The sequence below is a fragment of the Mastomys coucha genome, unplaced genomic scaffold (genome assembly GCF_008632895.1).
Source record: "Mastomys coucha isolate ucsf_1 unplaced genomic scaffold, UCSF_Mcou_1 pScaffold8, whole genome shotgun sequence".
Classification (NCBI taxonomy): Eukaryota; Metazoa; Chordata; class Mammalia; order Rodentia; family Muridae; genus Mastomys; species Mastomys coucha.
This window is the reverse complement of record NW_022196914.1, coordinates 31,074,941-31,094,595: the sequence shown is the minus strand read 5'-3', so window position 1 is coordinate 31,094,595 and position 19,655 is coordinate 31,074,941. Positions and strand designations below refer to the sequence as shown.

Sequence of the window (19,655 nt, the reverse complement as noted above, 5' to 3'; positions counted from 1 at the left end):
GCATTGCTCACTGTCCTGTGCCTGCCAGGCAGCAGCAACATGCTGTGTGGTTTTTATTTATGGAGAAATTCAGTGTGAAGTTTAGTAATGCTTGAAGATCTCTGCACTTGTCTTTTGTTTGTTTGCTCTTTGAATTATGTGATGTTACTTGCCTGGTTATAGTCAATCTGAGAACAATTCGTGATCAGTAGTTTTCAAACCAGTAGTTTCAAACTGGTTGGGGCAAACACTGAACAGCCCTGGTGAAAACATCTCTGTTTATTAATCTACACATGTCTGTTCCTACCATACTCAAAAGTAGAGACATGTGTTAGAGTATGTCCAAATATCACCAACAGTCTACCTCCAAGGGGCAGGAACAGGTCTGGCTCCCAGTAGAGACTGACAGAGTCCTTCTCTCCAGTGCCCCACACTCTCCTCTGCACAGAGCCTCTCTCCAGTGCCCCACACTCTCCTCTACACAGAGCCCCTTCCTCCAGTGCCCCACACTCTCCTCTGCACAGAGCCCCTTCCTCCACTGCCCCACACTCTCCTCTGCACAGAGCCCCTCTCCAGTGCCCCACACTCTCCTCTACACAGAGTCCCTTCCTCCAGTGCCCCACACTCTCCTCTACACAGAGCCCCTCTCCAGTGCCCCACACTCTCCTCTACACAGAACCCCTCTCCAGTGCCCCACACTTTCCTCTACACAGAGTCTCTGCCTCCAGTACCCCACACTCTCCTCTATACAGAGCCCCTTCCTCCAGTGCCCCACACTCTCCTCTACACAGAGTCCCTCCACACTCTCCTCTACACAGAGTCTCTGCCTCCAGTACCCCACACTCTCCTCTACACAGGGTCCCTTCCTCCAGTGCCCCATACTCTCCTCTGCATTCTCATTTGACAAACCTCCTGCCTCTTGCCTCCTTGCAACTTTGAACTCTGCAAGAATGAGGCAGGCTTGGTTTCATCTATTTAAATCCACAGAAGGTAGCAAAGCCACCAGAGGCCTGGCTGCAACTCCTAGATGACCCAGCTGCTCAGCTGCCTAAATGGCGCTAGGCATGTTGCCACACTTGGCTGCCAAGGTTGACCAGCCCCAGACGTTTAGGAGATTCTCCATATACCTCACAAGTCATAAACTGTCAAGACAGCTAAGGCTCAGCTCTGTGTGTGTGTGTGTGTGTGTGTGTGTGTAAATATAGGTGTATGTATGTATGTATGTATGTATGTATGTAAGACATTCATAAGGTTAAAATGAATGTTTAAAATGCTTACATAAATTTTTATTCAAATAGAATGCACATAAATATTTATATCTTAACTTCAGGGTGTTATCCCCAATGTTTGCAATTAAAATGATCTTTAGATTTCCTTTCTTCCTCTAAATGCACCTAACCCTAAAAGGCAATTAAATCACAAATGGTATAAATGGATTTTGTCTGTTGCTACTAACTTTGGCCATGAACCCTTATGGTAACAGTTTAATGAAGAGATGAATGCCCCCCCCCATTCCGTTCCTCCATGGTGCTTTATGCTGAGGTGGGCCCCTGTCTTGGTCCACAGCGAACTGGGCATAATAGCATAGGCCTTTAATCTTCACATTTGGGAAGTAGAGGCAGGCAGATTTCAGTAAGTTTCAGCCAGCCAGGGCTACATAGCAAGATAATGTATTTTAAAATGAATTAATTAATTAATTAATTAATTAAATTAAAAAGAGTGCAGACTTTAAGGAAGCAGGTACTAAGGGGCTGCCCTGCCATTTCCATTCAGTGTGGACCAGCAATGCATACAGGATTTCCCCAGAAATTCAGAATTACCCAGAAGACAGTATCTTACCAATAACCTCTCAAAAGGCCTGTCCCTCCCAGGGATTGTCTCTAAGAAGCTGCCTCTGTCCCCCTCCGTTGGTCCACAGCAGTCCAGGCTCTAACAAGCCAATACTAGTTTGTTACAGGGATCAGTATTACTCTATAGCTCTTTTTGTGGTGTTAAAGGTTTGTTTCTTCCTGAAAGGGTCATAAAGTTCCTGGACAGGGTGACAGTGTGTGGGATTATGGTAGTGTATTGGTTGTCTAATGTCTGTAGCTCTTGAGAGGTTTCTCTTAGTAGAGAAGATCCTAGGTTACTGTTCGATGTCTGTGCAGCAGCATAGCTTGAAAATAGATAGTGGACATTCTGAGTTTCCACTGTCAGAAGGCATGGTTTTTCCTCTGCATTCTCACGTGCTCTTGTGAGCCATACACACTTACACAGGAACAGAGGGCTACCCCTGCACAGTGATCTGAAGCTTACACATCTTTCTGCATATCTCCTCCAGCCTTCTTTCCAGTCAGTCACCTCTTTGAAGACTGTTGGCTTCCACCCCCACACCCCCTGGAAGAATAGGAGTACTGTAGATGGCTGAGCAGACAGACAGGATCCTCTAGCCCTTCCCTGCCATCAACAGTGTACGTGCAACACAAACCATCCTAATATGTGTAGTGCACGAATTGTCCTAGTGTGCATAGTGCACAGACTGTCCTCACGTTAGCATTCTGCGTAAACTCCACCCCCACAGATACCTGGCAGCAGCCAGGTGTGCTCCTCCCCACGGTTACCTGGCAATGGTCAGGTAGGCCTAGCCCTATAAAAGGAGCTGCTTGCCCCCTCTTCTCTCTTACTCCTACTTCTCTCCCTTGCCTCTTCCCAGACTCATCTGCGTTTCTCAGGAAGTAAATTATTAGTAAGAATCATATGAACATCATGGAAAGTCAGGCTATAAGATTAAGTAATATACTGGAACTCTTTAATAAACTTGGAAGAGTTAGAAGTATAGGACCCCAGCCTGTTTTCTATTTGGGAAAGTTCACTAAGCAAGAACAGAACATGTACTCTGACAAGACTAACTACTCCAGCAACTTCCCTCAAAGGAAGGACTGTTGCTGGGTCAGGTGTCTCTGGGGAGGAAGGACTTGGAGGTTTGGCTGTAGCCTTAGAGCAGGTGACAGGAGGAGTGAAGGTAGCTGCCAATGTGGGGCATTTGGAGCGACCCACCACTGGCACAGAAAGGGAGGGCTCTGGAGAGGGAGAGCTAGCAGGCTCTGGGGTATCCTGATGAGAAGGAGAAACTGAGGCAGCAGTTTGGGTTTTCGGTGGTGTGAAGACAGGTCTGCGGCAAAAAGGGGGTGGTTCATTAGGTGGATCTAGCATTGTAGCGTCATCTAGCAGAGGTTGTATAGATTTCATGGCTAAGAGAAGTTGGGTTGGGGAACAAGAGGAGTTCAAGGAGGGATTGGAATGGAGATAGATAAATGCTTGGACATAGGGGACGTCCTTTCATTTACCAGTTGGCTGGCAGTATGTATAAAAATCCCTTAAAATAGTTGGATCTAGGGTGCCATTAAGTGGCCATTTTGAATTCCCATCTAGTTGATACTTAATCCAAGTCTTAATGCAGAGATATGTTAATTTTGATGCCTTCAAGTCAGGTGTTAGCTTCAAAGATTTGAGATTTTCCAGGAGACATCCCAGTGGGGTGCCTGGAGGTATAGCCGAAGATATTCTGACACCCATTGGCAGGTAATTGAACTATTCATACCAGTGTCCTGAGAACAGTCCAAACATCAAAAAGAAATCAGCCAGGCTAGTGGCTCAAGTTGTCACTAGGGCTCCCTAGTGGCTACCCAGCAGGCCCTGGGCCTGCTGTGGAAAGCAACCCACCTTGGTACCGAGGGTTTTGTTCAGCTGCAAGAACCTGGAAGGGGAAGGGAACGAAGAGCTGCTTTCGAGGGAGGGGGTCAACCAATGGCAGATGTCCTAAGACGTAAGTCAGCTGGGAGGTGTGACTGTAAACCCCGTAGTTCCCAGAGAAGGCTGACCAGGCTGTATCTGGAAAACTGGAGGTCCTCCCCTTGACTGATCCTAACGATTAATATGCTGGTGTCTGTGTGAGGATTATAGCAGACTGGTAAACAGAAAACGTGAAACTGAATGGGTAGGTGTGGGCCCAAGCAGAAGCTAGTTCCACACGATAGACCAAGTGGGGCATGGCTCACGTGGTGGAAGTTCGTGTGTCCCGCAGTGTGTGGTTGCAGCTCTGGTCCTTGCATGGTGAAAGCCTGTGATTTTCGTAGCCTCCAGCTGAGGGGGCTGAGAATTCTTGTACTCAGGGCAGCTGCTGTTGCCGGTGCTGTGACTGGTCCTCGTGGCCCTGATCTCTGCCGGTCCCCATGGTTACCTGGCAATCCCTCAGGGGGAAGGGATGCCTCGGCATGGGCCTGCAGAGGCACCTCCTTCCCCCACACCTCGCCAGAACATATTCTTGTAACTCTTTCTCTTTTTATGATCACAACACTGTTCTAGTGTGCATGGTGCATACACCATCCTAGTGTGCATAATACACAGACTGTCCTAGTGTGCATAGAGCACAGGCTGTCCTAGTGTGCATGGTGCATACACCGTCCTAGTGTGCATGGTGCATACATTGTCCTAGTGTGCATAGTGCACAGACTGTTCTAGTGTGCATAGTGCATACACCATCCCAGTGTATGTAGTGCATACACTGTCCTGGTGTGCATAGTGCATAGACTGTTCTAGTGTGCATGGTACATACACTGTCCTACACATCAGGTTTCCTCCTGTGCTTTCATTACTATAAAGGAAGCCTCAGAACTGGGGTGCTGGATTGAGGGTGGGGTCAAGTGCACACCAATTGGATGCATAGTAGCCAGCTGCCCTCAGGAGAAGTTACAGTGAGCTTCTCATCACGAACAAGAGGCTGGGGCTCCAGGCCTCTTCATACCCAAGCATGGGCCTACTTAGTCTCACTGGTGAAACATGGCTCATTTTTTTTAGCATATTTTCTTAAACTGCTGAGACTCAGTGAGAGCTGGCTCTTCTGTAGCTCAGTGGGATTCCAGGAGTCCACGAAGGGCTAACATTTCCCAAGAATGGTCAAGCATTATGGGGTCCTGTTACCGCCCAGCAGTAATGTTAAAGAGAGAGGGTTATTGGAAATGGAGTTAGAAAGAAAAGCAACAGCAAAGGAGAGTTTGGGAGAGTATAGGGTGGCCATAAGTATACTTGTCCACGTGGATGGTTTAACAAAATTAGATGGGAGTCGTGAACGCTCAGCCATCTTCAATTTAATGCCCTGTTTGTTACCAGCCAACAGTTAGAAAAGGTGAGGTAAATCCCTCCCACAAGTTCGTCAGCATGCCAGCCCAATCAGCGACTTCTTTTTGTCTCTGCGGAGGTGGGACTTCTGATGTAACTGGAACCAGGTTGGAGGCATGGCAAATAGCAGGAGGTGGGCAGAGAGGTGTGGTTATGAGAGGCAGGCAGGGTCAAGCAGGAGGGTTACAGGGTCCAGCTCTGATTCTAGAACAACAGTTTAGGGTGATGCTCGGCCTTCACAGAGAAATAATATACCCCTAGTTCTTCAATCATTCATTTGCAAAAGTACAACTGTACTTAAAGTTGCCCCAACATACGTGAACCACCACACAGGACGCATTGAAAAATGGTGATACATCCTTCTAGCAGCGGTCTAAAGATTACACTTCTTCCTGTCTCTAAGGACTACACTTCCTGTCTCTAAGGGCTATACTTCTGGTCACAGGGGATAACTGAGCGACAGCCATTGGGCACTGCCCCATGAACTTGCCAGAGCACACACTTAATGATTGAGCTGTGCATGGCTTACAGGGCAGAACTCAGTGCAGAGTGGGGCTCAAAGGCTGTGCTGCAAGATGGAGTGAGACATGAGCCTGTCCATGAGCTTGGTAACCCTACACTGCCCAGTCTACAGCTGGCCATGTGAACTGGTGCGCCTTAGACCTTGCCTCAGTTTCTACCTGAGGAGTTATGGAATTCTTTTATACAAGTCCTCAGAGCAGAGACTGGCACAAGCTTTACCTACGACAGAGTATACAGTAGGCACCGTTTGAAGGTTTTCAGGGATGGTCATAAAACCAGATGAAATTATTTTCTCTACTTATGTAACTCTTACCAAAAAAGCAAAGCTGTGTAACCACATACTCACACAAATTAAGGAACTGTTACAATGTATCCCCAGAAATTACTTGGAAGCACTAACGGCCAGTCTAGTTCCTTATGGAGAATGTCTTTTTAATTGTATTGGGTCAGACAAAAAAAATCAGTTCCTCAGTTTTCTAAGCTTTTGAAAAGAGACTAGAAACTGGAATTTAGAATCAGCATCCTTGCTTGGTTGCAATCTGAAGTCTATTTCATGATAACAGAACACTGTTTTATACTGAGGTCCCCAACTTGTTTTGGCAACACTCACTAAGCTGTTCCACGCTGTGTCTCTGCCCCAGTTCATTGGCAACATAAAAACGTGTGTATTGGGTCTCCTCTGGAGCTCATAGCACCTGTATAATACCAGCAGGGGCTGGAGAGATGGCTCAGTGGTTAAGAGCACTGACTGCTCTTCCGAAGGTTCTGAATTTAAAACCCAGCAACCACATGGTGGCTCACAACCATCTGTAACAAGATCTAACACCCTCTTCTGAAGTGTCTGAAAACAGCTACAGTGCACTTACATATAATAAATAAATAAATCTTTAAAATAAAAAAGAAAAAGTGTCCTGAAGTCATATGGAGCCTTTCTTCTCTTCTAGCTGGTTGCAGCACCTGGCTGGAGGGGGCATCACTCTCAGGCCATAAAATATAATATTCTGGTCCTTGCTAGTTAGGACTTGGAATCCCCAGCCTCACAAGAGCTGCATTCGAAGAGAGCAGGCAGAATAATCTAGAACCACTGAGGTCCCAGCGTGGAGATGTTCAGGCCTCCAGCAGTAGCCTCTGCTGGTGGGTGCTGGATTTCACAGCCAGGCCTGCCAAGGAGCAAACTTGTGGAGAGACTGTTTCCCTAAAGTGTATTGAGATGACTGGAGTGAAGGGCCTCACACCCATTGAAATGACTCACAGGACAAGCACTTGGGGCCTTTGAAATCAGGGTGGTAATCTGCTGAGTCGTCTGGAACCCTAGGGATCTGAGACAGTTGGCTCTCCCCTTCTCACAGCCTGGAGTCGTGGTAGGGAGGGGAGGAGTCTTCATTCCTGCTGAGTGGATGCTTGCTTCTGCACCTACAGCCTGCCACCTCATTAGCGCCTCATTAGCAGACACTGCACAAAACAATCCAAACGGTGTTCTCTGGGGCAAATGTATCCAATGAAAGAAAGTTTGGTCATTAAAAGTTTTTTCAGGGCCTAAAGGTCCAACTTTCTCTAGGGGCGAGGGGGGCTGTGGGAGCGTGGAGGACATCATGTTTTAAGATGGTGTTTAGGGCTTGCCCTCTGGGTCACAGAGTTGCTGAATCCTTGCTGCCTCCAATAGCACACCGCTGTGCTTGCTCATTAGGGAAAGGGACAAATGAAGAGATGTTCAAAGCCAAGGGCAGAGGCAAGTGTGCTCCTGAGCTCAGCTAGTTTTGGAGAAAGGGCTGCAGGGAGGCAGTACCTGTGAACACATACCACATTTGTGAGACCTTTAGGGCATGGTATGGTCTCTAGTCCACTGGCGAACAGCACTGTTTCCTGAAAATAGGGCTAAGCTTTTCAATAGTCACCTCACTGTCCTTGTTAGACACTCCCTGCCATCAGGAAATAAGCCAGTGACCCACTCCCCATCTTCAAGGATTCCGAATCACCACATATGTCCCCCAGAGTCTCCCTAAGGTAGCCTCATGGTTAAGCCCTTAGAACAGTGGCCACCATTGACACTGAAGTTTCTAGGTCCTTGAAAATCTAGGCTTGTGTAGTACACCAAGAGCATCAAGAAGTACCCACGTCACATGTCCACACCCACTCAGCCACCAACATCCATCAAGAACAGCAGTAATAATCACTATGTGGCCTCGAACTAATCAGGTGTCTGGCCATGTAGTGGGTTAGCCTAATGTTTGTATTCTAATCTTAACTTGGGTCCCCCAAAACTGTCCCAAAGATGAGTCCCTATGTAAGGTATTGAAGGACCCTGTCCCCTGTTAATTCTGATTGGTAAATAAAGATATCACCAGCCAATAGCTGGGGAGAAGAGATATAGGTGGGGTTTAGATTTCCCAGGCTTGGGACCACGAGGAAGAGGACGAAGGAAAGAAGAAGAAGCCACCAGGGGATAGAGAGGACATGCAGGAGAGGAGGAAGGAGAACCACCACAAGCCAGGGGCCAAGAGAACATGGCCCAGAGGGCTGCCTAATTGGGACTAAGAGCAGCCCAGATGAAACATAGTAAGTAATAACTTGGGGTTGTGGATAGGAGGTAGATTCTAACAGCATAGAGGGTAGACAGTTGCCCTTCTACTGTGCTGCTTAAGGCAGATTAAAATGTAATGGCATTGTGTGTGCCTTTCATCCGGGAACATAAATTGTTTAGGGCAGGAACGAACCTCGCACCAGAATTTTATATATTTTATACTACATGTCCACTTTCACATACACACTTAGACTCACTAAACCCCACAACCTAAGCTCAGCCCTGGCCATGATCTTCTCTGGATCATGCTAATGTCGTATCAGCCACTATGGGCCACTGTGAATCCAGCTACAGCAAGAATTCTCAACAGTCGCCCTGCAGCCTTTAGCCCTTCCTGCTAAAGTAGACCTGTAGCAACTTGCTGTCATTGTGAGGGTCTGAAGGGAATGCCTGTGGAAGCCATCAGGGATCCCTCACTCAGGATAGCCAAGGCTGCACCGGGCATGTACTCTTGCTGAGAAGATGAAGTATCCCACCCAGCTTCTAGGTGACATTGCAGCCTTTAGAGAAACAGCTTCCTGGAAGTTGCTTTTTAAAACATGGCATGAAAAGGAGACACGGGGAAGAAAGTTGATCATTTGGATCTTAGAGATGACCACTCTGAGACAGGGAGGTGACCTTGTAATGAGTCTGGCGGCAGTGAAAGAGGCAGCTGGATGAGTAGTTAGTACTGAAGCTGTAAATGCCGTTTCTGCACACAGTGGTAAACTGAGGAGCAAGCAGACTGCGTAGTGTGTGCAGCTCTGTAGAGACTCCTACATGCAGGCTCAGTCCTTCCCCACAGCATGAGTTCAGTGTTCACCTGATATTGTATGAAACAGCCACACCTGGACACTGTGTTCCATTCCTAGAAACTAAGCCACAGAGCCTGGTGGACTCCTGTCCAGCAAGGGTGTGGCTGTGTGTAGCAGATGAAACTCGACTTCCTGTCCTGATGAACATTTTTGATAAAAGAGATTAAGTAAATGTCCCTATGCTCGTTGCTGTGTTTTTATACCAAGAACAAACTATTCTAAAGAGTAATGTGTATTTTATGCAGTGTGCCCAAATCATAACATTTTCTCACATGAATTTTCCAGAAAACACATCTCCAGTTGGTTTTATTTGTTTAATGCCATAGCTCTTTCCCCATCTGCAAATACCAGAGCTGTGATCGGCAATGTGAACTCTCTCTGTCGTTAGGAGTCCTGTTGCTTAAGAAACAGACTACAGCCGTGAAATGTCACAGCAAGTGCGAAGGCAGACCTGCGCCTCAGGGTTAGAAACCATCTGCAGAGGGAACTCCAGGCCTGCTGCCCTGGCTGCCTGCGAAATCCTGCTCTCCTTCTTAAAGAAGGTTTTCCAGAACAGTTTGCCCCCACACAATGACGTTCTTCTAGCAGGGGCAGACATCAGTGTGTGGCTGCCCTCTTTTCTGGCACCCCAATTCCCCGGCACTCTCTTCTGTCACTTTATCAAGTATTGACTTGCCCCCCCACACACACACACACCCATTTAGGAGGAGTTTCTCTTCAAAGGCATTTCCTATTATCTGTGCTAGGGGAACTGAATAATGGGAGCTGTGAGACAGGGAAATGTTTCCAATTGCTTGGTGGTGGAGAGCAATGAAGCCAATAAAGCCAATGGAGGTGGCGGCTGACAGAGAAGAGTCTATGGTCACTGGGGGAGGGTGGGACTTCTCCAATGCGAGCTCTGTAGGAAAAGGGCAGAAGGCAAGAGGTGGGAACTGCGAGTAACTTTCCTCACATCCTGTCTCCCTGGAAACCATCTGCTCTGTTGTGTGTATCACTTAACAGTGTGTCCTTTCTGGGGACAAAGGTGTAGCCTCTTCCACAGGGTGGCTAGCCATGGGTCCATCCATTTTTATGTGAAGCATTATGGGAAAGCCCCTGGAACAGATGAAGACATCCGTGATGTCATGGGCTTGCAGAAGTTGTTGGCCACAGACTGGAGTGAACAAAGTTGTCCCCAGCCCCAACAGGAGAACAGAAATGAGAATGGATGTGTACAAACCCCTGTAGTGTGGAGGGATGGAAGTTTGACTCTATTTTCTAAATGTCCCAAAGAGAAGGAAAGTTGTGGGACCTAGGGAGAATCTACAGGTAGGGAAGAACGTGAGCCAAGATCTAAACCAAGATCAAACTGGCTGGTAAGGCTCCATTGTTCCTTAAAAGTCATTCAAAGTCAGACAAAGTCCTCTTTAGCACGGGGACCAGAACTATTGTTCTGAATGACATATACCTTCATGGAGTTAAGACCTTGCCTAAAATGTTTAAGTAAATGCAGAAATACAAATGTAGCATAATCTGCCAATCTGCCCATGATGATGAGGTAGGCATATAAGGATATTTAGAGAACCGCCCATATAGAATCTAGAAGTATAAAAGAGAAAGCACAGGAGTGGCTGTGTCTCAGCTTGGCCTGTGTAGTGTCTAAAAGATAAACAGAGGCTAGGAGTGTTTCTCATTTGGTAAATTGCTGCTGCCTGTCATGCACAAGGCCCTGGGTTTAATCTCCTGCCTGTCTGTAGTCCCAGTACCTGGGAGGAGAAGGCAGGAAGATCAGTCAGGGTCATTCCTTACTTTGTGTTGAGTTTCAGGCTGACCTCAGGTAATGGAGCTTAATCAATCCATGCATGCACAGGAATATAGCTCAGATGTAAAGTGCTTGCCCAGCATGTATGAGGCGCCAGGCTCAATTTCTAACATAACACAAAAGTAAATATTCAAAACAGTGCCCATTACTCCTTATCTTAGAATAAAGTTGTCCTAATACTCTGTCAACTGTCAACTCAGTGCAGCCTAGAATCACCTGAAGTCTCAGCAGAGTAAATGTCTCCACCGGGCTGGTCTGTGGGCATGTCTGTGGAGGACAGTCTTGATTGTGAATTGATGCAGCAGGGTCCAGCCCACTGTGACAGCATCATTCCCTGGACAAGTGGTCCTGGACTGTGTAAAGAGCTGGCAAAGCATGTGCCTGAGAGCTAGCAAGCAGCCTTCCTCATGATTTCTGATTGCTAGCCTTCCTGCCCTGATTTCCCTCCATGACAGGCTGTGACCTGGAAGTGTAACCCACACAAGCCGTTTCCTTCCTTAAGTGGCTTCTGGACAGTGTTTTGTCACAGTGACAGAAGGCAAGCTAGAGCAGGCGACACAAACAGATCAAGTCCTGGGGAAGAGAGGAGGGGGCCAGAAACGGCCATAGAGCAGAGCTGATGCCTTGAAAGTCTTGAGGTTTGTGCATAGCGGTAGTAACGAGAAACAGGCTTAGAGCTCCAGACTAAAGGGGGTCACTAGTGACAAGAGATAGCTCCCTGGGGAGGAGGGAGCACCCTGTGTCGTTGAGAAGCCAAGGCCGGAAGTATGTGGGGGGTGGAGGCCACTCCCTTGCTTGTCTATCCTATGGGCCCTGCTTTTCTCTGGGCTGCTGAGAATGTTTCACAGCCAAAGATGGTTTTGTTAGGACCTGGCTGTGTGCCCCAAGCTTTGTGGTGTCCAGTACCTCACTGATCTGTCTTTGTCTCAGTTACTCCATGTGTGTAGATGGTTAGACAGTCACTGAGCCCTGCTGCTAAGGTGTCTTGGCATGTCCAATGTGAAGACTGTCCCAGCCCGAGAACAGTGGCTAGCACATGGTAGGCCATGTCTACCTTCGGTGACGTCTTGCTGTCTGTCTCTCTACCATGTTGAGGTACACTCTAATAGGCCCGACCCAGGGACTTGCCTGCTCAAGTAGAAGCGTGCTAGTGAATCTCAAAACAGCAAGTTTAAGATGATCATCTGTTATCAGGAACATTTTTAGCAGAAATGCTGCTTTTTCTGGGCTCAATTCCTCCAGCAAAATACCATCTGTTTCAATGCAGACTCAACAATTGCTGGAACTTTCTTTAGGATGGAGAGGAAAGTGATGTTCTGTGTTTGCAAGAATCTGTGAACTGTGCCTTTGGCATTGCCACTGGCTGGGGAATTTTTATGAGAATGTTAAATAAAGTGCCTTTACTTTAAAAGCTCCTCAGTTAACACCATCAAAATGTACACAAAGCCAATGGTGGCTTCACAAAGTTGAGAGTATACCTGAATCCATGAATTGCTTAAGAATTGGGAAAATATTTGTGTTAGACAATCTTTGATCACATAATATTTCTCTTCAAGGTTCTAAAAAGGAAACACTCCCTGTTGAGTGGAGTGGCTTTGTGTTAAGATATTGTCCTCTTGGGGCTGAAGAGATGGCTCAGCAGTTAAGAGCATTGGCTCCTCTTCCAGACAACTAGGGTTCAATTCTAAGCACCAACATGGCAGCTCACAAATGTCTGTAGCTCCAGTACCAGGGGATCTGAAACCCTCACACAGACATGAATGCAGACAAAAGGCCAATACACATTAAAAAAAATGATGATAATGATAATGATGATGATGATGATGATGATGATGATGATGATGATGATGATGATAATAAATTTTAAAATACTGTTCTCTCACCTGCACCAAAGGGAGTCAGATTCTTTCGAAAATGGCCAATGATCCTTCCTATCAGGGGGTGTTTTAATCTACCTATTGCATTGTTTCATTAATTCATCCAGTCATTTACCCACTCACTCACTCACTCATTATTCCTATACTAACTCATCAACTGGAGGCCCTCCTCACTGGAGGATCCCAACTGAGGGATAGGAAGTCCTGTGCATCTTGCTTTCCCAATGTCTCTAGCACTCACTGGAGACTGTTCAAATGCCAGTTAGTTTACCAGCCCTTGGGGACTCAAGGCTGCCCCCTTGGGGTTCCTTCATGGATAAGCTGCACCTTCTGTTAAAGAGACACTTCTCCCCAAATGTAGCAGCTATTAAAACAGTAAAGGCAGGAGAGTTCTCAAGTTTTCATGCTTTGTAGCCAAATAGCGACCTGCATTGGTTAAACTTTTCTTGTCTCGGGGTTGGATACCTGACACAAGAAGCCCCTTTGGGGAGCAGGGACTCATTCTGCCTCACGGGTTGAAGGAGAATGAAGTCCACCATGGCAGCAGGAAAGGCATGGCAGAGTGGCTCCATGGAGGTGGGATCCGCTCCATAGAATCAGGAAGCAGAGGCAGACCTTGGTCCAGAACAAGGGCCAAGTCCTCACCCTCAGGGCTTGCCCCCAGCAATCTACTTCCTCCAGCTAAACCTGCTTCCACCAAGCAGCACCACGTGACAGAGACAAGGGCTCAAAGGCATGAGACCATCATATTCAAACCACCCCTTCACACCTCTGAGGCTCCTTAAGAGCTGGCCCTGTGGGTGATTTGGGAACATCTAACCTGTGTGTCCTTACTTACTCTTCCCATGGCCCACAGAAGGTGCTCATTATACTGATACGGAAGCTCACCCCTACAGGGGTTATTGACACACAAGACACAGGGCAAGCACTGGGACTGGGGAAGAGTGACTTCCCCAGGGGCCTATAGTCTACTACAGAGTGAAGTACACTTCCTCACACCTGTGCTGTATACCCTCTTCGCAATAATTCTTTGAATACCTTACTGTGGGCTCTTATCCATCGTGCTCTCCCTACTCCTTCAGCCTGAAGTTCTAATGTACCTCCAAAACCCAGGCAGCATAGACTTAGCACCTAGCCCTGGAAATGTTTTCTCCCTTAGCCTCTCTGATCTCTTGTCCTCACTGATCCCTCCCCAAGCCCTGCCCACATGTGCCTCGTTGGACCGACAGTGTTGCCCCAGCCAGAGCTTCAACCTTCTCTGCACTGTGACAGTAGCTGAACTGACCAGAACCCCAAGCCCACTGAACCACCTACCCTAGTACTCTGTCTACCCTGCGCTTGTCCAGGCCTGATGCGTTGCCTCTAACGGGGATAGATGCTGCTGGGGCTTGGGGAGAGTTTACTCTATTCCCACTGCCTCTGTTTGTATTCAGAATTACACCCTCTGAAAACACAGAAGTGACTATTCTTACCTAAAATGATGGGGACATGAACAGCTCCAAATGTCTGGAGCATTATTAGCCAGAGGGGTTTAAGTGAATCTGTTGGGGGACGGGGGGAGCATCTAAATCATAAAGGAATTCTGAGCCATCCTGGGCAGGCACCTTTTCATGAAATCCCATATGAGAAGACAGGAAGGCCAGGTGCTGGTGACTGAGACCGAGCAGGTGGGCTGACTGGGATCAGTAGTCACTGAAAAGCCCCAGATCCCTGAAGGTGAGCCACTATGTAAATCTTCCTCCAGCCTTCCAAGAAGCCCTTCTGCCTGGTGCATCCATGATGTTCCTTTCTGGGTTTTGCCAAGGTCTCTCAGACTCAGTACCCTCTGCTCCTCAGTAACCTTGGGAGTGGATGGGTCACGGGATAGAATATCTGATTCCACACAAGTCCTGAAGATCATGTGAAGTTCCTGAGATGGCCTGAAGTCCGCTGCCATTCCCCAGTAACTATGGGTCTGTGACCATGCCGACAGAGGCATGAGCACTCTGGGTGGTTCACTTCAGACAACCTCCCACGGCGTTCCAAAGCAAGCCGCCTGCTCCAAGGGCATGCTTCCACCATCTTACCTCTTGGTGTCTATCCTCCCTGCAGTGTTGATTACAATTGGAGAGGATGACTAAGCCTGGGCCTAGGCACAGAACTGACTGGCCTCCAGACTGGTCCACTCATCCTGGGGCTCCCTCTGTTCCTCAAAAGCTGACTGTGAGGCAGCTGCTGGACTCTAGTCAGGGATATAACTTACTCCTGTCCCCACAGTTTGAAAGCCACCACTAGGGTGTTACACTCACACGCACACTAACAGGTTCACAGATGACAAGCTACACTCGTGTGTGCACTGACACACGTGGGCGTTTACCCATTCACCAACATATAGTCATAGGAATTACATACATGCTCTTGCACATGCATGCACACATACTCAGGCCGTGCTAAAGGTTCTATGTGCTCCAGGTCCTTCCATCTGATACCTCACCTTATCCCATCCAGTAAGATTGCCTTCCTGTGGATCCAGTATCCTTCTCTGTGGCTGGGCAGCTGTGACTTAAAAGCCTTCTTATCTGTGTCATGTCTTACCTGCCCCTTCAGAAACTTACAAGTGGATTTTGCTTGGGATTGGCTTTGAATGTCCATCCTTAAAAGAAAGCCTACCCCCCGTGAGCCTCCTTTCGAGCTCCCATGTGTCCAGTGCCTGTTTTCTTCAAGCCAGGAGCCTGAGAGCTTTGTGTGTCTCCCTAGAGAGCAGCGTGACGGGAAGGAAGGCTGAGCAAGGAAAGGAAGGCTGAGCAAGGGCTACTACCTAAGTTTGTGTGCTGGAGAACAAAGTTCCTAGAATCCAGCAATTACACTTCTAAGGGTTTTGAGAGTAAGGATCAACTCTGGAATTCAGACTCAGGAAGAAAAAAATATTCAGGAGCTCCGAAAATCTATAAGAGGACTCTGGAAACAGTATACACTTACAACTCACAGGCAAATGAAACACCAGTACCACAAAGGATTGTTTATGGAAAAAAAAAAAAAACCCTACGGAAGTAAGCAGTACAGAGCCAAGATGTTAATGTCGGGCAAAGGGCTGGGCAAAGGGCTGGGCAAAGGGCTGGGAAGTCAGATAATGTAATGTGCCCAGGCTGCCTAAAGGCAGTTTTATAACAAACAAGCAAGCAAAACCTGAGTCATGATAGCCATTTTAAAAGTCAGAACTGTTGTGACTTTTTAAAAGAGAAGGCAAACCGACATTTCCTTAGAGGACAAGGGCCTCAGGATAACTAAGACCCGGGTCACCACTTTGCATATTGAAAGCCTGGAGCTTTTGAATGGGATTATGATGCTTACTTTGCAGACAATGAAACTGAGAGCATGTAACTTGCCCGATGTCACACATGGAGGGAGTGCCAGAATGAGGATCTAACCATGGCAAATCAGTTGAATTCTGCAACTCCTCCTCACCCAGTGCATGCACTCATGCGTAAGCATACACACACATGTGCATGCGTGCACCACGGCCTAAAAATTCCATATCTAAGCCCACGGAACATCTGGTCATGGCTCCCAGACTACAGCAGTCTATTTCGAGCCTTTTCCTTGTGGCTGCATTTCAAAGCTAACTCCAACGCTATCAAGAAAAATCTCTGTGGACACAGGCACCTTCACACCCCTTCTCCAGGCTCCTTCCTGCCCTTCCTCCTTCCCTAAGCTGGGCTGGAAGATGATCAGGAACTGATGTGCCCCAGCAGCCAGCACTGTTCCCGCTCCTGGGACAGAGCCACATACATCTGCTGAGTAGAAGGGTTGGGCCCAGGCCCCTTTGCTTGGCCCCAGGCCATATATCCGTTGGGAGTGACTGTTCTCCCCAGGACATTTGACATTGTCTGAATAAGTACACTGTCATACCTAGCACCTAGTGAAATCGAGCCAGATATGATGTTTAGGTCCACTCTGCACAGAATAACCTACAGCAGGTTTATCACACTCGGGCATCACTAACGCCAACAAAGCCACAGCAGATCCACACCCCACAGTGTCCATGGTCCCAAGGCTCCTAAAGGCAGCCTCTCTTGATCAGCCCAGTGCCCAGCACACTTAATGAATGAGGCCACAGGGCAATTGACAGTGATGCTGACAACTGAAATTCAGTAAGCAGGAGGGTTCAACGGGGACTGTGCCAAATCAAAGAGGGCCAGTCTTTGGATTCACCTCAGCCTGTTGGCTACAAGGGGGATGTCTTCATGTTTAATCATTTGGCTTCCCTTGCCCTCTGCTGCCGAAAGTCAGGACTCAGTAAACTGTTATCAGTATGAGCATAAGGCCCTTAGCTTGACTCCCAGAAGCCATGTAGAAAAGCACGGTGGTGCATATTTATAACCCTAGTACTGGGGAGACAAAGACGAGAGGATCCCTGGGACTCACCAGCCAGGCAGCCTAGCCTAATCATCTGAGAGATCCTGCATCAAAATACGAGGTGGATCACACCTGGAGAATAACACCTGAGTTTGACCTCTGCCCTCCACACAGAAGCCCAAACACCCACATGCACACATACACACACACACACACACACACACACACACACACACACACACACACCTATATTTTTAAAGCCTTTGGCAAGGCCAGATTAAACCAAAAGCACATACAAAGTTTCGTTTCACAGGTACGTTCCCAGCCCCTGTGTTCTGGTTAACACTCTTCTTATTCAGTGTTGGTCTGAGCCCTTGTGTTCCCATGGTGCCACTTGTAGGAACAGTCTGTAACTCTGGAGAAAGAGTGTTGGGAATGTTGTCACAGACTCCGAAGTGAAGGGGGAAGGGTGTCACATCCAAGTCTTTTCTCATGAAATGCAAGAAGATACTTGAGAAGAAGTGAGAGTTAACCAAAGAAACGCCTGAGACTAGCTTCTGGTTATTATATGGAAACAGACGGGAGGAGGTGCTCTGAGGGTAAGACAGACAAATCATTCTCTCTCTCTTTCCCTCCCTTCCTTCCCTCCCTCCTCTCTCTCTCTCTCTCTCTCTCTCTCTCTCTCTCTCTCTCTCTCTCTCTCTCTCTCTCTCTTTCTCTCTCTCTCTCTCTCTCTCCATTCTTAGCCTCTTCAATTCCTTCTCTTGTCCCAGCGAATCTGTGACAAGTGCTTAGTTAGCTTTCTTATCACTGCTCCAAAAGTTTTGACAAAAGTGATTTAAGGGAATGTGGATTTGTTTGAGCTCACAGACTCGGGGTAAGGTCTATAGCCACAGGGAAGTCCTGCTAGCAGGAACAAGAGGCAGCAGCCTTATGTCCAGTCCTGTCAGGGAGCAGGGACAGATAAGTTCTGGGCGCTCAGCTGACTTTTCTGCTCTTACTCAGTCTGGGCCCCCAGTTCATAGAATGTTGCCAGCCCCTTTCATGGTGAGTCTTAGCACCATGTAACAAATTGCATGGAACAGCTAATACAATTTGGAAAATCCCGTATAGAATCAGCCATAGGACAAATGGAAGCAGGGGTCCTGAGCCTTGTGTTATAGGACACATCAGCCACCTGGCAGGACTGGAAAAAGAGGTGCTGAATCTGACATCTAATGTTGGTGTGTGTAATGGTAAAGTGGCCAATCTGGAGAGGGCAACACTGTGTGCTCACGGCAGGACCCATGCTTGGGGACTGCTGGGGGCTGAGAGCCTCTCACTGGCTCTCACTGGGGAGAAGGCACTGAGCTGCTGGCTCCTGGCAGCTTCTCTCCTACCATCAAATTGACTTTGCACTGGACTCTATGTTCATGCTTCTCCCGGGGAAGGAGAAACGAAACAAAGGGCCGCTTGTTCCTCTGGGGTTTGTTGGTTGTATCTTCTAACAGTTGGGACTTTCACAAATAGGCAAAGTTTGTGTTCATGAAAAAAGCCACAGAATATTCCAAAATTACTGCAAGCCTGTTTGTCTGGGTCCTTTAAGTCAGAACTCTCTATTTAGAACATCAATTGTCCATACTGTGCAAAAGGAATTAAAGAGATGGCTAAAATATTCACATTGTTAAAATCTATCTGCTCTTGCTGAATATATAAATCAACTTCTTTGCACAAACACTTATGTCTGACACCAAAGCTTTGGGCTTTGACCTCAGCCACGACTGTGTAAATTGTAAGTCTCAGTGGCCCCTACTACCCTTCATAAAAGTATGAAACTATGTAATTAAGCATGGGGCTCATACCCTGGCGAGACTTGGGGACATTACTACAGTTATCAGGCAGCTACTTTCCCCCCACACACACAAGTTCTTTCTCCCTTTGAAAGCTCATTGGGTCTGACTGGAAGTCTTTATAAAGGATGTCAATGTCTGGGTAGCAGAGACGTAAGTGGTCCAGGGGGCCATTGGAAGTACAGAGCATTCATGCCTGAGTTTCTCCCTTGTGAATGAGAAGACTCCCACTGGACAGGAAGTGCAAGCTCTGAATTCATACTTACAAGCTGCTTTTCTACCCCAGGCTCCTGGGATCTGGCACCATTGGCCGTAGATTCAGAAGCCAGTCCAGGGCCTCTTACGTGGTTTACCAGAGAAAGCCAGGGATGCTGCGAGCTGCAAACTGCCAGCCTCTGGTCCCATGTGGTGGAGCAGGGCTGTGGTGTAGTATGGAGACCTGATTCCAGTTCAAGGCCCAGCACATTCACACTGCAGTATGAGTGTAGCATCCCAGGAATGCAGACAGTCTGTGCCATTACCGTGAATCTGCAAGAAGTAGCGGGCACCTAAATAAAAGCAGCTAGGAGCCTAAGAACCTCAGCAAGCTGTCCAGTAAGAGCCCAACTTCTGGTGACAAGCCACAGGCTCTTACATATATGTTCATTTTGACTCTGGTATCCTCTTTTCTCATTTCTCATGGTCTAGCAGGCATGTCTAGCGCTTAGCCTTCAGGCTGCATATGGCTGAGGATAGCTATGAATTCAGCTCAACATGAATGAATAAAATCCCTGAAAATAT

General features: G+C 47.6%; 1 protein-coding gene across 1 annotated transcript in view; it reads left to right on the top strand.

Annotated features, from left to right (window-relative positions):
- Ube2ql1 (ubiquitin conjugating enzyme E2 Q family like 1) overlaps positions 1-19,655 on the top strand; it is a 40,634-nt gene that overhangs the window by 18,907 nt on the left and 2,072 nt on the right. The window lies entirely within an intron of this gene.